Genomic DNA, 10,659 nt, shown 5'->3' on the forward strand with positions numbered 1-10,659 from the left:
GATCGCTGAGGGCTTTCGCCTATTAACAGATCTACATTTTCGCTTTTCTCAAGCAAGACGAGATGAGCGTTTATTATCCTATCACTCAATTTTCTAGGAAAATCGGCATCTGACGCAGCAACGATTGTTTATTTGGCAATAATTTTGCAGAAAAGGTTAATGCGACACAGACCATTGAAAAAGTAGAATGGTCGTAAAATGGTTAAGAAGGCACCGCAATTATCTGGTCAGCAGTCGAAATAACTGATGACTCAACATTTCAAACAATTGAACTATCAGCCCCTTCGGGAGCCTCAAAGAAAACAGGTAAACTCCAGAGCCTCTTGTCACAAAACTCCTGCGACGTCAATCGAGTAGTGGCTTCCATTACTCGAGTCGCAGCAGAAGATCACCGTCCTGGATCCAGAAGTCGATCTCGTCATTAGAAACTGCCACATTAGCGGGTCGCCTAGTTCATTTTGCAGACCAGTGGAGGAGAATGTCATCCGATTCTAAAGTACTTGAGGTAATACGAAGTTACAGAATCCATTTCGCAATAACACTTTTCGCTCGCTCCTACATAAGAGAACTGATTTTCCCTACGGAAGGTACTAAAAATGCGACGAGGAGATTAATCATCTATGTCGAAAGGGAGCTATAATCCCTGTCCAATTTGCAGCAGATCAATTTTTATCTTCCTTTTTTTAGTCAAAAAAGCGTCAGGAGGGTCACGATTTATTTTAAATCTCAAAGACTTAAATTCGTATATCCTTCCCTCCATTTAAAAATGGAGGACTGATGCTCTGTGATAAGGCTTATGACCTCAAATTGCTATATAGCTTCATTGAATCTTAAGGACGCTTACTTCCTAGTTCCTATGTATCTCTCGCACAGAAAGTTTTTCCGCTTCCAATGGAAAAATATTTATGAGTTTACTTGTTTGCCCTTTGGTTTAGCCACAGCATCATACATCTTCACCAAACTCATGCGTCCGGTGATTAAAATATTAAGAGAAAAAGACTTCCAATCTGTTATTTACTTAAACGATCTCCTGATTCTAGATACAACAAAGAAGGAATGCTAGAAGAATGTGATTGTATCATTAAGCTTGCTTGAAGAACTTGGTTTCCTAGTTAACTATTCTAAATTGTGCCTTCTAAATGTAAATCTCTGGGCTTCATTTTTAATTCAATCAAGCAATCGGTAGCCATCCCGCTAAATAAAAGATATAAAGCTCTTAGTCTTAATGTGGGATATGTTGCAAAGGTTATAATGTTCGATTAGAAAATTCGCAGGCATGATAGGATCCCTGATTGTGATTTGTCCAGTGGTCCAATACGGAATTTTATATACAAAAAGATTCGAAAGGGAAAGGTTCCTAGCTCTCGAAATCAGTGCGGGCAATTATAACGTGCGGATGTCGATTCCTTCGTACTTGATGATTTTGAATGATGGATCAGTGTATTTTCTGATAGTAATCAAGCGAACGTAATTCGCCTAAATTCTTATGCATACGAAATCTTTTTTGAGGCGTCTCTGACAGGATGGGGAGCTTCTTGTAATAGCGGGTTAATGGTTAGTGGTCAACGGAGAAAGATCTTTTTCATATCAATGCATTAGAATTGAAAGCTGCTTTTTATGCCCTCAAATCCTTCGCGGCAAATCTTCAAGACTGTAACGTCCTCCTCCATATCGACAACACAACCGCTCTTTCATATATAAACAGATTCGTCTCAATTCAATATCCTATTCTGTCTGACACCACTAGAAATATTTGGAAGTGGTGTGAAGTACGAAACATTTTTCTATTCGTCTCTTATATTGCTTCACTTGACAATTAGCTTCGCTGACTTCGAATCAAGGGTCTTAAGTATTGATACTGAATAGTCATTATGAAAACAAGTAGAAAGGATGTTTAGCCTCTTTGAAATAGACTTCTTCGGCGATCAATACCAAAAACGAAACATACATTTTCTGGCTCCCTAACATTTTTAGGTTCATGGGCAATTGATACCTTTACATTAAGCACTAGTTTTGGCACTAGTTTTTATGCTTTCCCTCCATTTATTTTAATTTCGAAAGTTCTGCGTAAAATTATAGACGAGCAAGTCGTGGAAGTCCTGCTTGTGTCTTGATGGGTCGCACAATCTTGGTTTTCCCTGTATCTTTGCTTGTTAATTTTCAACCCACTCATATTGCCATTATCTCATTCTTTGTTATTATCTTCTCTCAGGACTCTATATCCAGAATGGAAAAATCTTTCCCTGGTGGCAGGGAAGTTATTAGGGAGGCGTTCCGATCGCAGGCAGATCCGTCAACAGCACTGGACATTATCATCGCATCACTGTCGCCAGCTATGATAAAACAATACTGTCCTACTGTGTTCCTAAATGTTCTGTCAGAATCAACAGATCTCTCCTTTCTCACCTGGAATTGACCAGGTTCTCTTTTTTCTGATTCAGGAACTTCAACATATTGGCTTCTACTTGGCAATCTCTCTTATTTCTGGAAACTTAATTGGTAATCACCCCCTTATCAAACATTCTGTAAGGATGTCAGTATTCTTAAACCACAGAGGTCTCGATACGAATTCATTTGGGATCCAGCACCTGTGATTGCGGAACTGGCGAAACTCTACCCGTACGATTCATTACAACTAGATATCCCAACTAGGAAATTAATTTTACTACTAGCCTTAGAATCAGGACAACGCGCTTAAACGCTCGCGGCCATTAGGATTCAGCATATTGTATCCTCTAAACTCCTTATTGAAATTCCAGATCGCATTAAAATATCCGTGCGCAGCCGTTACTTACTTTCTCATGATTTATCGATCATCCGGAACTTTGTTTGAACTGCGTCCATCTTAAAGTCATATTTGAATACTACTAAGAACCTGCGGCCAAATGCTTGTAATTCTCTATGCCTGCTTGTAATTCTCTATGAAGCTTCATAAACCAGTAGGTGTTTAAACGATAAGCCGTTGGATCCACAAGGGTCTGTAGGAATGCGAAGTACGTAGTGATATATTTTCATCACATAGTACTCGTCATGCCGCTACATCATTAGCTGCCCAGAAACGAGTTAATACGGAACTTATTACAACTTATTACGTACAAAAAAGGTACGTATACGAAAATTTAGAAGATTTTGGATGAAAATATCTTAAAAGGTTGATTAGTAGAGAATGAATAGTGCTTGATGTAAAATTTTTAATATTTCGTTGAAACGTTGTCGATATAATTTATCAATTCCGAATCAGCTTCTCATATAGATAATGTAAATAGTGTTAATGTAGAAATTGATATCCCACAATAAGAAGTATGTCTAATTTCTATAAATTTATAATTCTATTATATTTCTCTTTGGGGCGACTAAGGATACCAGTTTCACAAACGGATTAGATACTGTACTGGCGCTTTAGACTGCGCGCATGCGCGAGTGCGGAACATATCTGGCATCACTGGGCCGAGCCACCGGACGCTCACGTGACGCTCTGGCTCAGGAGCGTCTCTGCTTAAACTAGAGTCCTTAGAAGTAAAGAGTCTGGACATTTGGGAATCCGCGTGATTGGTGCACGTGACTTGTGCTCTCACAATTGGCAGCACCAATATAGAAGCTTGCTCAGCGCGAATAGGAGGAAAATTAGAATAGTATACATGACGTGAACTATAAGGCTTATTGTTTTTAATATTGGTTTTAATAACTTCTTGCTTTTCTCTCATCTCGATTTATCTTTCCTCTTTTTCTCTTCGCATTGTATGAAAAAGGTGGAAACTTAAACCGTGCAAAAAATTCAACTAAAAAGAACAAGCTTATTGCATCGTCAGCAATAAATGTAATCAATGAGACGTAATTCAGTAAATATAGAAATACATATGTAAAAGGATGGAAGTTTCATTATTCAAACAAAATAATCACTTTTTGGAAAATTTAATTTTTATATTAGGTTGAGTAAAAAGTCATCGCGTATTTTTTAGCTCAAAGTTGTATATACAATATCTTCGTCAATAATGAATGAAATTCAAATTTAAAAAAAGGATTTTAAAGGGTTTGAAATCTCTACTTTTAAAAGCTTATCACATTTTTTAAGTTTATATGAGTTTGATAATTTTTACATACCAAAAACTACGAGCTGAAAAAGATTCTTCTTACTTTGTGGATTTGTAACTTGTCCAAAACGAATTTGAGAAAATTTTTGATTACCTAGTGAAAGCTTGATACTTTCCCTACAAAATCGTTTTTTTTTAAATATTCCTACGACTTTTGATTACTGAGTTATCGCGGATTAAATAAAAGAATTATTTTGACTTTAGTTGCTCATAATTCCATTAAAAATTGTCGTATCGTATAATTTAAAAAAGAGATTTTTAAAGCTGAAACTTTACTCTATTAAGATATATTTATATTGTTGGTAAGAAAGTAATTGCGGTTTTTACTGATAGATGTCTTTAAAAAAAACGCGATAACTTTTTACTTAACCTAATATAAAAGTTTTACGTTATAATGCTTATAAATAAATGTCTTTGAACTATCGTACTATCACATGTATTACCATAGTTTTACTGTTGTACACTTTATTCGGTAATTGGCTTTTATTATTTTCAATTTGAAGTTGAATAAAACGTATTACTATTTTATTTTTTATGTTATGACAGTTTTTTAATGTGTCGCACAAAACACAATGCATTTTTTCCTTTAAAAAAGTAATTAAATCATATTTATTTGCATCAAAATTTCTTTTGAGGTATGGAACATATTGTCTAATAATAATTTCCATCTGATGAAAAAATTCAAATGTTGCATTATTGAAAAATAATGTATTACGTCGATAACATTTCAATAAAACGAATTGTGCGAATTTTAAAGTCGGATTATGTGTTAGAGAATTCCTGCGGAATTGGGACTTCCGGTTATGGGTGAGTACAGGCGAAAGCAAAGAAATTTATTCTATAAGGAGAAGTAAAATTGGAGAATCTGATTCTGCGTAATCTACTCCCGTGAGAGGGAGTTTGTTTGTATAGATCCGGGTGAAAGGCAAGCAAAAAGATAGCCACAGTTTTCTCGCACCAGAAAGGAGCAAAAGGAGAAGAAGGAAGGGTGACAGCGGACCTAACCTCAAAAAGCGCCGAAACACGGGTACAGAGAAGGAGTAATACACAGGAGAGAAACACGTGGAAGGGAAGTGACGTGCGTATGACGTCATCGCGACGATAAGCGAATACAAGGCGCGCGCACCGACACTAGAGTGAACAGACGTATGAAAGGAGAAGAGGAGGAGGAAAAGTCTGTGGAAGGGAGTACGGACAGTGGAAGTCTCAGCCGAACAAGAGAGTGGGTGTGGGGAAAACACTGGACAGTAGCGGGGAGGGCGGGCGGAGAGTACGAGAACGAAGAGAGAGTGACGGAGAAAGAAAGCGTGGACGAGAAAAGCACCGTAAGTGGGAACAGCTACCAGCGCCGAGGGAGGCCGACGAAAGCCGAGAGTTTACTGAGGGAAAGAAGGCAAAGTACAAGCAGCGCGTCGTCGGTGCTAGACTCATTTGAGAGGTGGAAAGCGAAGCGCGCGAGAGAAGAAAGTCAGGCTGAGAAAGAAACGCAAAGAAATACAAAGCAGAAGAAGGAGACCGCCAAAATAATTAAAATGTCGGATGTAAAGGTAGAGGATCTGGAAAATATAATAAGAAAAGTGATAGGAGAAGAGAATGATAAGTTTAGGAAGAAATGGAAGGAAGATAATGAGAAATTTAAAGAAGAATTAAAAGAGAATTTTAGAAAAATGAAAGAAGAATTTGAAGAAAAAGAGAAGAAATGGAAAGAAGAAAACGAAGAACTGAAAAGAAGAATAAATCAGATGGAGAGAAGAGAGAAGAAAGCGAATATTGTAATTAGGGGGGTGGGGAATACGGAAGATAGTGCTCTAAAAATCGCGAAAGAAGTAGTTAGAAATACGGGAGGGGGGGAGGTAGAATCAGAAATAGTAGAAGCGTTTAATATAGGGAGAGGGGGAGCTAAGGTAATTTTAGTTAAAATGAGTAGTTACGATAGTAAAAGAGAAGTAATGAAGAATAGAAGTAAGCTAAAAGGGTCGAGAATATATGTAGACGATGACCTGACAAGCGAAGATGATAAAATTCAGAGAAATATTAGAAAGTGGGCGAAAGCGGAGAGTGCGAAAGGGAAAAGAGTAAATGTAAGAACGGGAAAATGTTTGGTAGATGGAACAATGTATGAATGGGATGAGGAGAGACAAGAGATGAGAAAGGGGTTTCAAAGGGGGCAGGGGGGGAGAGGGAGGGGAGATAGAGATGAAAATATGGATGAATGAGGATCGAAAGAAAGGGGTGGATGGAGAGAGAAAGAAGAATGTATGTAATATGGAAAGAATGAAAGAAGATGTCAGTAGAGAGAGAAGAAAGAACGAATGTAGTAGAGAAAGAAAGAAGTGTGAATGTGGTGGAGAGAGTACGAGAGTGTATGGAAAACAGGAGAGATGGGAGAGGGAAAGAAGGAAGGAAGTGAATAGAAGAAAAGGAAGAAATAGAAATAACAGAAGTAAGAAAAAGGGGGAAGGGAAAGTAAGAGGTGAGAGAGAAGTGGAAGAGATTAAGATAGTAGGATGGAACGTGGCAGGAGTAAAAAACAAAAAAGCAGATTTTTGGGAGTACATAAGAGGATTTGATGTAATTGGATTGATGGAAACGTGGATAGAGAAGAAGGAATGGGAAGATTTGAAAGCAAAATTACCAGAAGGGTGGAATTGGAAATGCCAGGAAGCAGAACGTAAACATAGAAAAGGAAGAGCAATGGGAGGAATAATCACGGGGATAAGAAAAGAGTTAGTAGAAATTATAGGAGAAAGAGAGGAAGAAGAGGGGATACAAGAAAGAAGGATTGAGACAGGAGGAGTGATATGGAGAATTATTAATGTATATAATAGAGAAGGAAGGAAAGAGACATTAGAAAATATAAAGAAGGAGGTAAAAGAAGATGAGGAGGAAAATATGATCATATTAGGGGATTTTAACGCGAGGATAGGAATAGAAGGAGGATGGGAGGAAAGTGAGATAGTAAATGAGGTAGTAAAAAGAAACTCGAAAGATAAGAAGATAAATGGGGAAGGAAGAGAGATGTTAAAAATGGTAGAGGAGAGAGGCTGGATAATAATGAATGGCCAAAAAAGAGGAGATGAAATGGGAGAGTGGACATATGAAAAAGACGATAGAAAAACTGTGATAGATTACGGGATTGTAAATTGGAGTGCATGGGAGAGGATAAAAGAATTGAAGGTAGGGGATAGAATAGAGTCAGATCACCAACCAATAGAAGTAATAATAAAAAATAAATGGAAGAAAGAGGAAATAGAGGAGAGTAGTGTGGGAGGGCAAGTGCAGGATTGGACAGAAGAGGGAGAAAAAAAGTATAGAGAAAATATACAAAAGGTCAGATGGAAGGAAACGGAAGGAGGAAAAGAATGGAAGGAGCTACAGGAAGAAATTAAGAAAGCAATGTCAAGGAAAGAAAAAACAAAGAAAAGAGGGTTAGGATGGGTGCCGTGGTGGGACAGAGAATGTAAAGTGGAAAAGAGAAAAGCGCATAAAGCTAGAAGAGAGTATAGAAAAGGTCAAGAGGAAGGAAAGTATAGAGAATACATAAAGAAAAGGAAAGATTACAGGGAATTATGTGAGAGGAAGAAGAAAGAATATATGAAAAGGGAAGAGAAGGAAGTAGAAAAAATAAGGACTGAAAAACAGGCATGGAATTTTATAAACAAGAATAGGAAAAGAAGGCAGGAAATAAGTAAAGAAATAACAATGGAAAAGTGGGAGAAATTCTTCATGGAAACGTTAGGAGGAGATAAGCAGATAGCAATTGCTGAAAAAAGAATAGAGAGAGATAGAAGAGGAGACGAGGAGTTAGAGATGGAAAAGGTCTACGAGGAAATAAAAAGGTTAAAGAAAGGTAAAGCAGCAGGAATAGATGAGTTAAAAAACGAGGTATGGATAAGTGGGGGGGAAAAAGTGTGGAAGAAGTTAGGAGAAGTAATAAAGAAAGTATGGAGTGGAGAAGGTATACCAGAGGAATGGAGGATAGGAATGGTAGTACCTATATGGAAGAGAGGAGAGAAGAAAGACGTAAAAAACTACAGAGGAGTGACTTTAATGTGTACATCTTATAAAATATATACGAATATATTAAACAAGAGAATCGTTGAAGAATTAGATGATAAGAATGGGTGGGGAAGATCACAAGCAGGTTTTAGAAAGGGAAGAAGCACAATAGAGAATATAAAGATACTAAAATATTTAATAGGAAGAAGGTTAAAGGATAAAAAGAAGTTATGGGTGTTGTTTGCAGATCTAAAAGCAGCGTTTGATAATATAGATAGAGCAGTACTATGGGATATGATGAAGAAAAGAGGAATTACAGAAAGTATAATAGATAGGGTGAGGGAGATTTATGAGGATACGAGATGCAGAGTAAGGATAGGGGATGAAGAAACAGAAGAATTTAGGGTGAAGAAAGGAGTGAGGCAAGGGTGTCCGCTTAGCCCAACGTTATTTAATATATATATTGCCGACATTGAAGAGGAAATGGAAAAAGGGCCAGGCGGAGTAAAAGTAGGGAGTAGTAAAGTATGGACACTGGAATACGCGGATGATATTGTAATGGTAGCGGAAGAGGAAGGACAGATGAGAGTGATGTTGAGGATGCTGAAAGGATATTTGGAGAGAAAGAAGCTAGAATTAAGTACGGAAAAGTCGAAAGTTGTGGTATTCCAAAATGATGGAGGAAGAAAGAAAGTAGGAAGCTGGTGGTGGGGGGAAAAAAAAATAGAAGAAGTGAAGGAAATTAAATATCTAGGATATATTATGAAAAGTAATAATAAGGAGGATGGACATATAAGAGAGAGGGTAAGAAAAGCCAGGATAGCAATGGGGTGGATATGGAGCTTTGGGGAGAGAAAGTTTAAGGGGGACATAAGATGGAGAGTGAAGTTATTCGATAGCATAGTGAAGGGGATACTTTTATATGGGGTGGAGATATGGGGGTATAAAGAATGGAAGGAAGTAGAGAAGCTGCAAGAGAAATATTTAAGATGGATATTAAAGTTGGATGGAACAACACCGGGATATGTAGTAAGAGAAGAATTGAAAAGAGAGAAAATAAGAATTGAAGCAGGCAAGAGAGCAGGGTGGTTTGAGGACAAAATGGAGTGTGGAAAAGTAGGAGAAATAGGACAGAGATGTATTAAAGAAAGAAGAAGAGAGGAGAAAGAGAGGGAGGAAAAAGATTGGACAAAGGAAAGTATAGAGAGGCGGAACTATTTGTGGAGGTGTGGTAGAAGTGAAGAAGCACTGCAGGAAGAAGGAGAGGACAAGTGGACCAGGATGAAAGACAGAGATACGGAGGTAGACGAACAGGAGAGGGGATTTAAAGTGAGTAAATCAAAGTCATGTGAGGAATACAGATGGGTACAAGGTATCCCAGAATATATAAGAAGAAACAAAAATAGGACCGAGGGAAAGAAAATACAGAGAGTAGCAAGATGGAGGTGCGGAAATGAAACGAAAGGAAATAAGTATTGGTTGAAGGATGAGGAGAGAAGATGTAGATTGTGTGGATGGGAGAGTGAGTCAGTAAGACACCTGAGAGTATGTGTAGGTTTGGATGGAGAGAATGAAGATGAAATAGATGTATTAAACGAGGATGGGAGAGGATATGAGTGGATGGTGAAAGTTGAGAGAAAGAGAATGAATGAAGGAGAAATAAACAAAGAGAATGATTGATAAATATAAAGAATCAAATTGTAATTAAATTGTAATTAAGGAAGTTATGTAATCACAATGGTGGAAACATTAATAAACAATAATAATACCTGCGGAATTCAAACATAATTCATATGATTATTTTTTGAAATACGGGACAGAATATATCCGGCAAGATTGTACAATACATTCATTTCAGTAACGTCTAAGTTTACTTTTTGTGTTGAAAAATCAGAAATATATGGCAGGTTTCTTTTCATTTCCTTTGCTTTGAGTCGACTCAAAAAATCACCAACAAAAATTCTATCATTTTCTTCGTAACTAGAGTTACTTACTGGCTTTAAATACGAGTACTTCGATATCGCAATGATCTTTGAATTTTGTTTAAAATGTAAGACATTGAACTGGGACTTGTTTAGTTCTAATTTCTTCTTCAAATTCGATATTTTCTAGTATTCTTTGAAATGTGTTCAGTCTTCAGAAATATTTTTTCCTTCAATAACTGTTGATAACCAGTACAACCAAGAAATCTTCAATCGGAGTGCTTTCTTATAGTATTATTAGACATGTATGCATGCGTGAAGATTGACGCATGAGAGTTTCTATTTGGTCGCCAGTAAATGTTTGCTTAATCGCTGATTCTAATTTCGCATAATTTCGGTTCTCAAAGTTGTTTCTAGTCAATCTCTTAATATGCTTCTTTAACATATTGTTAATTCGATAACTTTTCGAGAGAAGTTTGTTGGCTGATTCAATTTTTCTGTTGGCTTCTTCCAGCTTTTTCTCTAAATATTTAACTTTATCAAATTCTTTGTTGCATATTTCTTTCGAGGTAGTGGAAAGATCTATAAAATAATATAAGTCGTAAAAGTAATTATAATACTAAATAATAATAAGTAATATAGAATAT

General features: G+C 37.0%; 1 pseudogene; it reads left to right on the forward strand.

The window, feature by feature from the left end:
- Window positions 1-2,227: 2,227 nt before the first annotated feature.
- On the forward strand, window positions 2,228-2,833 carry LOC108747118 (annotated as a pseudogene).
- Window positions 2,834-10,659: the final 7,826 nt, after the last annotated feature.

This window comes from Trachymyrmex septentrionalis, unplaced genomic scaffold, assembly GCF_001594115.1.
Source record: "Trachymyrmex septentrionalis isolate Tsep2-gDNA-1 unplaced genomic scaffold, Tsep1.0 scaffold194, whole genome shotgun sequence".
Lineage (NCBI taxonomy): Eukaryota > Metazoa > Arthropoda > Insecta > Hymenoptera > Formicidae > Trachymyrmex > Trachymyrmex septentrionalis.